At 39.6% G+C, this 13,404-nt stretch overlaps 1 protein-coding gene across 2 annotated transcripts in view; it reads right to left on the bottom strand.

Moving 5' to 3' along the window:
- LOC133630222 (cyclic nucleotide-gated cation channel beta-3-like) overlaps positions 1 to 13,404 on the bottom strand; it is a 254,894-nt gene that overhangs the window by 142,401 nt on the left and 99,089 nt on the right. For both annotated transcript variants that reach the window (XM_062021681.1, XM_062021685.1), the window contains exon 2: positions 9,384 to 9,492. The gene's annotated coding sequence lies outside the window, so the exon portion shown is untranslated. The remainder of the gene's footprint in view (positions 1 to 9,383; positions 9,493 to 13,404) is intronic.

Genomic DNA, 13,404 nt, shown 5'->3' with positions numbered 1-13,404 from the left:
TGGACTACAGGCAGGCCAATTTAGTACCCACACTCTTTTACTATGAAGCCACGCTGTTGTAACACATGGCTTGGCATATTGCTGAAATAAGCAGGGGCGTCCATGATAACGTTGCTTGGATGGCAACATATGTTGCTCCAAAACCTTTCAGCATTAATGGTGCCTTCACAGATGTGTAAGTTACCCATGTCTTGGGCACTAATACACCCCCATACCATCACACATGCTGGCTTTTACACTTTGTGCCTAGAACAGTCCGAACGGTTCTTTTCCTCTTTGTTCAGGAGGACACGACGTCCATAGTTTACAGAAACAATTTGAAATGTGGACTCTTCAGACCACAGAACACTTTACCACTTTGCATCAGTCCATCTTAGATGAGCTCGGGCCCAGCGAAGCCGGCGGCGGGTCTGGGTGTTGTTGATAAATGGCTTTCACTTTGCGCAGTAGAGTTTTAACTTGCACTTACAGATGTAGCGACCAACTGTAGTTACTGACAGTGGTTTTCTGAAGTGTTCCCGAGCCCATGTGGTGATATCCTTTACACACTGATGTCGCTTTTTGATGCAGTACCGCCTGAGGGATCGAAGGTCACGGGCTTAGCCGCTTACGTGCAGTGATTTCTCCAGATTCTCTGAACCCTTTGATGATATTACGGACCGTAGATGGTGAAATCCCTAAATTCCTTGCAATAGCTGGTTGAGAAATGTTGTTCTTAAACTGTTGGACAATTTGCTGACGCATTTGTTCACAAAATGGTGACTTCGCCCCATCCTTGTTTGTGAATGACTGAGCATTTCATGGAAGCTGCTTTTATACCCAATCATGGCGCCCACCTGTTCCCAATTAGCCTGTTCACCTGTGGGATTTTCCAAATAAGTGTTTGATGAGCATTCCTCAACTTTCTCAGTCTTGTTTGCCACTTGTGCCAGCTTTTTTGAAACATGTTGCAGGCATCAAACTCCAAATGAGCTAATATTTGCAAAAATTAACAAAGTTTTCCAGTTTGAACGTTAAGTATCTTGTCTTTGCAGTCTATTCAATTGAATATAAGTTGTAAAGGATTTGCAAATCATTGTATTCTGTTCTTATTTACCATTTACACAACGTGCCAACTTCACTGGTTTTGGGTTTTGTAATATAACAGGAATGCGTTGCTGTTTTTTTTCAAAGATCTACCCCAAAAAACACTAGTCAAAGGTACTCTATATAAGTGCTCTGCTGTTTTAAAAGACCACTGCAAAACATCTAGTCAAAGAGCCAATGTAACCTCCTGAGACTATTTCTTCAGAAAAAGTGTAACTCTGACAAAAGAAATAGACCATAAACAAGGAAGATAATACAGTATAATCAGGAGCAATGTGCTGTGCTTGCAAAGAACTATTGCAAAAATACCAGTCAGAGATCCACCGGATTAAAGAACCCTGCTGCAAAAATGCTGTTTCGAACTGAACTCACGATGAGAGGTTTGGTTAAAACAGTGCATGTAAAGTTGTTGAACAAACATTAAAGTCACATTTTTTTCTACTTTATTCCCAGCATACACCAGTGCCCACCAATTTGCTCCAACTAGAAACCCTCAGCTTGTTGACTCCATCATCGCTTTGAACTACGGAGCCATTGAACGCCACACTGCAACACTTTCACAGAGACCTTCTATTCATCTCTGCTGCATGTTGCACCACTGTCAGGGATGGAGAAAAAAAAAACACACAAAAAAAACGCACTTCGCGAGGCAATTACACATCGGCGGCGAGGAAAAACACGGCCGGAGCGATCTGATGGATAGCGAAATGAAAAACGACAGAAAGGGAACAAATTGCGCTGTGTCGGCAACCGTGTCAACAACACCCACAGGGACGACAGCAAAGGTGGAGAGGACTCTCGCAGCTTATTGAAAGATCAACGTGTGTGTGTGTGCTTTTTAATCTGTAGGACACATCATCCATCCATTTTGTACCGCTTGTCCCTCTCGGGGTCGCGTTGGGTGCTGAAGCCTATCCCAGATGCACTCGGGCGGAAGTCGCCACCTCATCGCAGGGCCAACTCAGATAGACAACATTCACACACTAGGGACAATTTAGTGTTGCCAATCAACCTTATCCCCAGGTGCATGTCTTTGGAGGTGGGAGGAAGCCGGAGTACCCGGAGGGAACCCACGCAGTCACGGGGAGAACATGCAAACTCCGCACAGACAGACCCCAAGCCCAGGAATCTCATTATATTAAAAAAACATACAAACAACCTGGGATCAGCCACCGTTCAGTATCGGACGATTTTTGTGAAAAAGTCTGTGATCAGCCATTCCCTCTGGCTGACAGTGTATATTTTACAGTCCCCCGGCTGACAAGTGGCTAGCAGCTAATTATGGTGCATGACCGTGCTACATTATTTATGGTAAATATTTCATGTCAATTAAGAATTAAAAAATATATATTTTTCCATATACTGTAATCTACAGGTGTTGGAAATGTCATTGAGTTGGGATTAATAATACTTCAGCTTTTAAGTCAACTGTAAAACATTAAAATATGTTATATATATATATATATATATATATATATATATATATATATATATATATACATATACAATTGACTGTATTTACGTTATTCACTTGTGAATAATGCTGTATAATAGACTGTATTTATGTTATTCACATGTGAATAATGCTGTATAATAGACTATTTATATTATTCCCATGTGAATAATGCTGTATAATAGACTGTATTTATATTATTCAAATGTGAATAATGCTGTATAATAGACTGTATTTATATTATTCCCATGTGAATAATGCTGTTTAATAGACTGTATTTATATTATTCCCATGTGAATAATGCTGTATAATAGACTGTATTTATATTATTCACATGTCAATAATGCTCAATAAAGTACTATCCATCTAATAGACTGTATTTATATTATTCCCATGTGAATAATGCTGTATAATAGACTGTATTTATGTTATTCACATGTGAATAATGTTGTATAATAGACTGTATTTATGTTATTCACATTTGAATAATGCTGTATAATAGACTATTTATATTATTCACATGTGAATAATGTTGTATAATAGACTGTAATTATGTTATTCACATTTGAATAATGCTGTATAATAGACTATTTATATTATTCACATGTGAATAATGCTGTATAAGGCTGTATTTATGTTATTCACATGTGAATAATGCTGTATATAGACTGTATTTATGTTATTCACATGTGAATAATGCTGTATAATAGACTGTATTTATGTTATTCACATGTGAATAATGCTGTATAATAGCCTGTATTTATTTTATTCACATGTAAATAATGCTGTATAATAGACTGTATTTATATTATTCACATGTAAAGAATACCTAAGTGTTTATTGTCTATTGTGAGTGAACTGTGGTGCTGAATTTCCCCCAGGGATCAATAAAGTACTTTCGATTCTTTTTATTTATTTATCTATTTATTTTTTTGTCCTGTTCAGCTTCTCAGGCTAATCATATAGTTGATGTAGATGCCCGTATCGGCTGTACAAATTTACTTTACAAAAGAGAAGTGTAGGATACTTCTCTTGTTGCCTTATTTGTATTTGACTTTATTAAATGTATTTATATTATCATTTGGTGCAGCCGGGCCGGAGCAGGAGGGGATTGAAAGAGAAAAAAAGGAAGACAGAGGGGGAAATTGTGACTAGACAGAGAGACAAAAACAACAACAGCAAACACAACAATAACAACAACAACAACAACAATAGAGCAACATCAGCAAATAGGATACACTACAAATGGAGCAATACAAATACCAATAGAAATAGCGCTATTGACTTACTTTCTATTCTATTCTATTATGAAAAGATAATACTGAAGTTAGAAAATTGAGTTAGGTTTCAAATTAAAGGTCTTTTCATGCTTTATCTGATTAGGCGCTAGGTAGTTAACAGCCATGATATTATACCAGACCTGGGCAAATTAAGGCCTGGGGGGGCGAATGCGGCCCGTTAATCTTTTCAATCTGGCCAGCCGGACACAACCAAATAATTTCATTTAGATCTTTAAGATGGAAAGTGTAGCTGCCATTATGATGTGCAGTGATGTTTTCTAATGACCGGAAGTCTTAAACTATACAAAGTATGTCAATGCTTGGAATCTGCGCTTTTGCATGATATACTAGTTACTATGGTCATATAATGAGTAACTATGGTCATCTAATTAGTTAGTATGGCCATCTAAGTAGTTACTATGGTCATCTAATTAGTTAGTATGGTCATCTAAGTCACAGCAGCTCAGACGAGGCACCAAGCAGTGTGGGCGGGGAGTGTTTCCACAGAGTGTTTCCAGACTGGCCAGCCTGAAATGCGGGTGTCAGGGTCAGACGCGGAAGGAGATTTTTACAACAAAGTTCTAAAGCTTAGTGATGTATCAGATATATGTTTTACCGTTCATAGTTAATACAGTAAACCCCACATTCTTTATTTTCATGTACATTCTGGGTGTTTCATTCAGTAAAAAATAAATAAAATTCCATTGTTTTTTAAGGCGGTCTGTCATAACGTTTTTAGCATTCAATCAGACATTATCGTGAGGTTTTGTATTAGTGTTCCTAAAAATCAGACACATTAGTTTCTCTAAGTCAAATAATAATTGCCAAGGCTTGTATTATACATATGATTACTGTATTTTCCAGACTATGGAATACAAGGTTCACCCACTAAAGAAAAACTTTTTTTTTTCATTTATTAGCCACACCAGAATATAAGCAGAGGATATGAAAGTTATTTACACAGAAATATTTTGTAAATATTTACATACCTTAATTGTTTTCAAAACTTCGCCATTGATTGGTCCCAAGACCAGAATGAGAAAGGAGGAGGGTTAAAACGTTTGGTTGAAAAAAGGAAAGACTTTGTGACGATAAAAAATATCTATGTTATCATAGCAGTATCGACTAGAAACGCTATAACAGTGTTTTTCAACCACTGTGCCGTGAGATACAGTCTGGTGTGCCGTGGGAGATAAACTAATTTCACATATTTGGGTTTAAAATATTTTTTGCAAACCAGTAATTATAGTCTGCAAATGATGTGTCGTTGTTGAGTGTCGGTGCTGTTTAGAGCTCGGCAGAGTAACCGTGTAATACTCTTCCATATCAGTAGGTGGCAGCCGGTAGCTAATTGCTTTGTAAATGCAGGTAAAAAGGTGTCTTATGCTTAAACCAAAAAACAAAAAGGTGAGTGTCCCTAAGAAAAGACATTGAAGCTTAGGGAAGGCTATGCAGAACGAAACTAAAACTGAACTGGCTACAAAGTAAACAAAAACAGAATGCTGGACGACAGCAAAGACTTACTGTGGAGCAAAGATGGCGTCCACACTGTACATCTGAACATGACATGACAATCAACAATGTGCCCACAAAGAAGGATAAAAACAACTGAAATATTCTTGATTGCTAAAACAAAGTAGATGTGGGAAATATCCCTCAAAGGAAGACATGAAACTGCTGCAAGAAAATACCAAAAAAAGAGAAAAAGCTACCAAAATAGGAGCGCAAGACAAGAACTAAAACACTACACACAGGAAAACAGCAAAAAACTCCAAATAAGTCAGGGTGTGATGTGACAGGTGGTGACAGTACACCTACTTTGAGACAAGAGCTATAGTCATGCATGCTTGGTTATGCTTTAAAGTCATATCCAACAATTGCGATTACGACTTTTTACTGTCAACTGAGTTTATGATTTCTGCTGGTGGTGTGCCTCCGGATTTTTTCAACGCAAAAAATGTGCCTTGGCTCAAAAAAGGTTGAAAAACACTGCACTATAGTACTTGGTATCATTAAAGTGGATGTCAGGTGTAGATCCAGCCATGGCATTTGTTTACATTCAGGTGCGCTATACTTTGTTAGCAGTGACGCTAGTATTGTATCCTCCTCGTCCTGCAGGGATGATACTTGTAAGAAACTTACTTTATTTGTCGCCATGGAGATGAGGATTAGTGATTTAGAAGTACCGTATTTTTCGGACTATAAATCGCAGTTTTTTTCATAGTTTGGCCGGGGGTGCGACTTATACTCAGGAGCGACTTATGTGTGAAATTATTAACACATTAGCGTAAAATATCAAATAACATTATTTAGCTCATTCACGTAAGAGACTAGACGTATAAGATTTCATGGGATTTAGCGATTAGTAGTGACAGATTGTTTGGTAAACGTATAGCATGTTCTATATGTTATAGTTATTTGAATGACTCTTACCATAATATGTTACGTTAACATACCAGGCACGTTCTCAGTTGGTTATTTATGCCTCATATAACGTACACTTATTCAGCCTGTTGTTCACTATTCTTTATTTATTTTAAATTGCCTTTCAAATGTCTATTCTTGGTGTTGGATTATATCAAATAAATTTCCCCCGAAAATGCGACTTATACATGTTTTTTTCCTTCTTTATTATGCATTTTCGGCCGGTGCGACTTATACTCCGGAGCGGCTTATACTCCGAAAAATACGGTAGCTAAAACACTGCAGACTGCGGATGGCCGCTAACTAGCTAGCCATGTCTTAAAGCACCTCTTCCTGAGGGCGTTTCAGTGTAATAACTTCACCTTTATCGTTAGTTTTTAAGCCAAAATGCGTCCATTCTCCCTTTTTTGTGTACACACCGTGTCTGCTTGTAAGTACTCCGTGATCGTGCGCCGCCGAACATGCTCCTCTGCTCGTAAAACCAGCAATGCCACGACGTGACGACGGCGCACCGTCATGCCCGTTAAAAAAAAGTTGGGGAACCCTTTTCTGAATGTGGACCAAAACATCCACATCACCAACAAGGACCTGTACGGGCAACTGCCGAGGCTCAGGAAGAAGGTAACAGCTAGGAGGATGAGGCTGGCCGGTCACTGCCACAGACATCAGGAGCTCCCGGCCAGCAGGCTGGTCCTATGGGAACCAACGCCCGGGCATCGATCGCGAGGATGTCCCGCGCTAATGTACGTGGACATCCTGAAGAAAGATGCGGGAGCTGAAAGCTCTACGGAGCTGGCCGGGTGTATGGAGAACCGGAATGATTGGAGACTCCGATGGAAGTTCGTCTGAGGACGACTGAGAGAGAGAACCGATACTTTTCAAACAGTGTAGTCACGTTTTTTATTCAGTAGTAACTATTAGGGATGATGTTCGAATCCGGTTCTCCCGGTTGTTCGATAAGAAAAGAACCGATTCCATGGACTTGAATCCCTTTTTGAGAACCGGGTCCCATTATCGAGGCAACTATAGTAAAGAAAAAGAGTTGATTCTTTATTTGAATCCCTGGGAACGAATCCCTTTTTTTTTTTACTAGGAAATGCCCTGTGGCACGTGCCAGGAAATGACGTAGCTCAGTTATTAGGCGGCAGATACAGAAAGCAGCAACAACAAGGGACCGGAAAAAAACGCCTCAAGGCATGGCTTCATTTTACAAAAAAATACGACGAGGAAACGGCTATCTGCAATTATTGCCAGGCTTCGCTCTCATGTAAGGGGGGAAGTACAACAAGCATGTTGACACCTGAAGGTTAGAGAAAGGTGTCGTGGAGAAGCAGCGACGAAGCACGCCCCTCTTCAGCCTGCAGCGCCAATTCCAGTGATAGTGCTGGTGAGTAACTAACGTTAACTGTTGCCGGTTAATTTCCATATCTGCTCACTCGTAGCCTTTAGGCTAAAATAACGTTACCTCGTATGTAAATCCAGGATTGCAGTAATGTTAGCTACACTAACATTACCTAAGCACAGTCAGTGGCTAACGGTAACGTTAACATTAGCCTTTTTGTATGTGTCTGATAACGTTAACGTTATCTTGTAGCCTACACCAGTGGTCCCCAACCACCGGGCCGCGGCCCGGTGGTTATTCACATCGGTCCGTGGATCGATTAGTACCGGGCCGCACAATTATTTTTTTATTTTTAAATTAAATCAACATAAAAAACACAAGATACACTTACAATTAGTGCACCAACCCAAAAAACCTCCCTCCCCCATTTACACTCATTCACACAAAAGGGTTGTTTCTTTCTGTTATTAATATTTCTTGTTCCTACATTATATATCAATATATATCAATACAGTCTGCAGGGATACAGTCCGTAAGCACACGATTGTATTTTTTTAAGACAAAAAAAAATAAAAATACCATACCATGGGTAACAACAGTCAATATTTACTTATTTTTTTTAATTTTTTTAGGGGGGTAACAACAGTCAATATTTATTTATTTTATTTTATTTTTTTAGGGGGGTAACAACAGTCAATATTTATTTGTATTTTATTTTTTTCTTATAAAATAAAAGTGAGCTTCTGTTAAACCAAATATTGTGTTTTTTTTCCATATACAACAACCTATCTGGATTCGATAAGAGAATCGGTTCGATAAGAGGATTCGATTATGGGCTCGAACTCGATAATTTCTTATCAAACATCATCCCTAATAGCTATACTAATACCGGTATAGCGTACAACCCCAGTGTACAAAGACACTCAGTATGGAGCGTAGCAAACATCTATGGAATCCCACAAAAAATCACCAATATCTTTAAGAGTTTGTACAACTGGTGCCAGCCACACAAGAGTACTCCAACATCAGGGACTAATACAATTGCCCCAGACCTTCCTTCACATGTGAATAATGCTGTATAATAGATTATATTATTCACATGTGAATAATGCTGATAGACTGTATTTATATCATTCACATGTGAATAATGCTGTATAATAGACTGTATTTATGTTATTCCCATGTGAATAATGCTGTATAATAGACTGTATTTATATTATTCCCATGTGAATAATGCTGTATAATAGACTGTATTTATATTATTCACATGTGAATAATGCTGTATAATAGACTGTATTTATATCATTCACATGTGAATAATGCTGTATAATAGACTGTATTTATGTTATTCACATGTGAATAATGCTGTATAATAGACTGTATTTATATTATTCACATGTGAATAATGCTGTATAATAGACTGTATTTATATTATTCCCATGTGAATAATGCTATATAATAGACTGTAATTATGTTATCGAGGCCACTATAGTAAAGAAAAAGAGTTAGTTCTTTATTTGAATCCCTGGGAACGAATCCCTTTTTTTTTTACTAGGAAATGCCCTGTGGCACGTCCCAGGAAATGACGTAGCTCAGTCATTAGGCGGCAGATACAGAAAGCAGCAACAACAATGGACCGGAAAAAACGCCTCAAGGCATGGCTTCATTTTACAAAAAAATACAACGAGGAAACGGCTATCTGCAATTTGCGCATCACCACAGACTTTGTGATGCGCAAAGCCACGAGCAAACCAAACCAAGCTTTGGAACGAACTGGAATAACACCAGAACAACTGACCTGGATTTCGCTGAAGACTTGGCCCGTCTTGGAGACACAGCCCAGGCTCTACAGGAGATGACCGACAGCCTGTCAGACGCGGCAGCTAAGGTCGGCCTCAGGATCAGCACTGAAAAAAAACCAAAGGTCAAGTCAGTAAAAGAAGAACACTCGCCCAACTTGCGAGTGAAGAAGACAACAGTGCGACATGTACAGAGCTTCACCTACCTGGGGAGCCCAGGAATTGACATTTTAAGGAGGTTGGGTAAAGCTAGAACTGTCTAAGACTAAATAAGACTAGATTCATCACATTAAAAAGTAAAATCATTCCATACAACTCCCTAATCATCCCAATGGCCATATACTGCATGGAAGATGTCCCAAAAGATCAATTTTTTTCATCAAACAGAAAGATCAAAGTCCCAAACAAAGAGGTGCGCCAAAGAACTCAACAAATTCTGCTTAGCACCATCGAAAACAAACGTCCTTGAAGGCCTACTGAAATGATTTTTTTAAATTTAAAAACGGGAATAGCAGATCCATTCTATGTGTCATACTTGATCATTTCGCGATATTGCCATATTTTTGCTGAAAGGATTTAGTAGAGAAAATCGACGATAAAGTTCGCAACTTTTGCTTGCTGATAAAAAAAAAACCTTGCCCCTACCGGAAGTAGCGTGACGTCACAAGCGGTAGTGCTGCTCACAATTCCCCGTTGTTTACAATGGAGCGAGAGATATTAGGAGCGAGAAAGTGACGATTACCCCATTAATTTGAGCGAGGATGAAAGATTCGTGGATGAGGAACGTTAGAGTGACAGACTAGAATGCAGTTCAAGAGATATCTTTTTTCGCTCTGACCGTAACTTAGGTACAAGCTGGCTTATTGGAATCCACACTCTCTCCTTTTTCTATTGTGGATCCCGGATTTGTATTTTAAACCACCTCCGATACTATACCCTTTTGAAAATGAGAGTCGAGAAGGTGAAATGGACATTAACAGTGACTTTTATCTCCACGACATTACATCGACAAAGCTCTTTAGCATGAGCTAATGTGATAGCATCTGTCTCAAATGCAGATAGAAACAAAATAAATAAACCCCTGACTGGAAGGATAGACAGAAGATCAACAATACTACTATCAGGAGACACCAAACCAAACACTGGACATGTAAATACACGGTTAATGTGTATTCGATGCCTGTCGAAGCCTAGCAATGCTGTTGCTAACAACGCTAACTTAACAACGGGACCTCGTCAGAGCTATGATAAAAACATTAGCGCTCCACCTACGCCAGCCAGCCCTCCTCCGCTCATCAACACCCGTGCTCACCTGCGTTCCAGCGATCGACGATGCGGTCAGCGGCCCGGAGACGTAGGAAGTCAAGGTGAGTTCGCCGCTAGCGCGTCTTCTATCCAACAAAGTCCTCATTGTTGTGTTGCTACAGCCAGCCGCATACACCGATCCCACCTACAACGTTCTTCTTTGCAGCCTCCATTGTTCATTAAACAAATTGCAAAAGATTCACCAACACAGATGTCCAGAATACTGTGGAATTTTGTCGAAGAAAACAGAGCTTTTTGTATTGTATCCAAAAGGGTCCAAACACTTCCGTGGACCTCACGACGTCACGCGCATACGTCATCCTCCAAAGGCGTTTTGAACCGGAAGTTCCCCGGGAAATTTAAAATTGCACTTTATAAGTTAACCCGGCCGTATTGGCATGTGTTGCAATGTTTAGATTTCCTCATTGATATATAAACTATCAGACTGCGTGGTCGCTAGTAGTGGCTTTCAGTAGGCCTTTATGTGCCTTTAAAGGCCTACTGAAAGCCACTACTACCGACCACGCAGTCTGATAGTTTATATATCAATGATGAAATCTTGACATTGCAACACATGCCAATACGGCCGGGTTAGATTAGTAAAGTGCAATTTTAAATTTCCTGCGAAATATCCTGCTGAAAACGTCTCGGTATGATGACGTTTGCGCGTGACGTCACGGATTGTGCGGACATATCGGGACAGCATTGTGGCCAGCTATTAAGTCGTCTGTTTTCATCTCAAAATTCCACAGTATTCTGGACATCTGTGTTGGTGAATCTTTTGCAATTTGTTTAATGAACAATGGAGACAGCAAAGAAGAAAGCTGTAGGTGGGAAGCGGTGTATTAGCGGCCAGCTGCAGCAACACAACTAGGAGGACGTTGAGTTGGATACCAGACGCGCTACCGTGAGTACGCAGCTTTGGCTTCCAAACATTTGATCGCTTGCCCGTACGTGCGTGCCGCTATGTGCATGTCACGTACGTAACTTTGGGGAAATATATGTGCTGTATGAACTTTGCGGAGGTGAACGGTACTTTGGGCTGTGGGATTGAGTGTGTTGTGCAGGTGTTTGAGTTGTATTGGTGGGTTATATGGATGGGAGGGGGGAGGTGATTGTTATGATGTATTAATTTGTGGCATATTAAATATAAGCCTGGTTGTGTTGTGGCTAATAGAGTATATATATGTCTTGTGTTTATTTACTGTTTGTGTTTATTTACTGTTTGTTGATAAATGGCTTCCGCTTTGCATAGGAGAGTTTTAACTTGCACTTACAGATGTAGCGACAAACTGTAGTTACTGACAGTGGTTTTCTGAAGTGTTCCTGAACTCATGTGGTGATATCCTTTACACACTGATGTAGCTTGTTGATGCAGTACCGCCTGAGGGATCGAAGGTCACGGGCTTAGCTGCTTACGTGCAGTAATTTCTGCAGATCCTCTGAGCCCTTTGATGATATTACACACCGTAGATGGTGAAATTAATAAATTCCTTGCAATAACTCGTTGAAGAATGTTGTTCTTAAACTGTTTCAACAATTTGCTTATATTTGTGCACAAAATGGTGACTTCGCCCCATCCTTGTTTGTGAATGACTGAGCATTTCACGGACGCCGCTTTTATACCCAATCATGGCACCCACCTGTTCCCAATTAGCCTGTTCACCTGTGGGATGTTCCCAATAAGTGTTTGATGAGCATTCCTCAACTTTCTCAGTCTTTTTTGCCACTTGTGCCAGCTTTTTTTGAAACATGTTGCAGGCATCAAATGCCAAATGAGCTAATACTTTTTTTGCAATGTGTTGCTGCCATTAAATTCTAAGTTAATGATTGCAGCTTCTCAGTTCCAATCAATCCAATCCACTTTATTTATATAGCACATTTACACAACAAGAATGTTTCCAAAGTGCTGCACAGCCATGTTAAAAACAATATTAAAAACAATATTATGCTACACCAATGACTGAATAAAACAAAGAATAAATGAATAGAAAACCAATACAGAGACAATATAAAAAATAAATATGTTTAAAAAAGATTTTAAAGGGTAAAACCAATTAAAACAGTAAAATAGACATCAAAATGTATAAAAAACACACAGGACAACACACAACTCACGTAGTGTTAAAAGCCAAAGAATAAAAGTGGGTCTTAAGACGAGACTTAAAACACTCCACTGTGGAAGCAGTTTGAACATGGAGGGGCAGAGTGTTCCAGAGTTTAGGGCCGACCACAGAGAAGGCCCTGTCTCCCCTGGTTTTAAGTCTCGTCCTGGGCACCACGAGCTGGAGCTGGCTCTCGGACCTCAGAGCGCGCGCAGGAGTGTAAATTTGGATGAGGTCCGAGATATACTGAGGTGCCAGTCCATGTAAAGCTTTAAAAACAAACAGCAAGGATTTAAAATCAATTCTAAAATGAACAGGGAGCCAGTGCAAACTCCGAAGAATTGGGGTTATATGCTGGCGTTTCCTGGCCCCTGTTAAAAGTCGTGCTGCCGCGTTCTGGACTAACTGCAACCGGGAGAGAGCTTTTTGGCTAATGCCAGCATAAAGTGCACTGCAGTAGTCCAGGCGACTTGAAATAAAAGCATGCACGTTCAAAAAGGTTAAAAGATAAAAATGGTTTTACCTCTGCTAAAAGACGAAGATGATAAAAACACGATTTTAAAACGCCATTGACTTGTTTGTCAAATTTAAAATCGCTGTCTATAGTGAC

This window comes from Entelurus aequoreus, linkage group LG15, assembly GCF_033978785.1.
Source record: "Entelurus aequoreus isolate RoL-2023_Sb linkage group LG15, RoL_Eaeq_v1.1, whole genome shotgun sequence".
Classification (NCBI taxonomy): domain Eukaryota; kingdom Metazoa; phylum Chordata; class Actinopteri; order Syngnathiformes; family Syngnathidae; genus Entelurus; species Entelurus aequoreus.
Note: the sequence above shows the minus strand (reverse complement) of the source record. Positions and strands in the feature narration are given on the sequence as shown.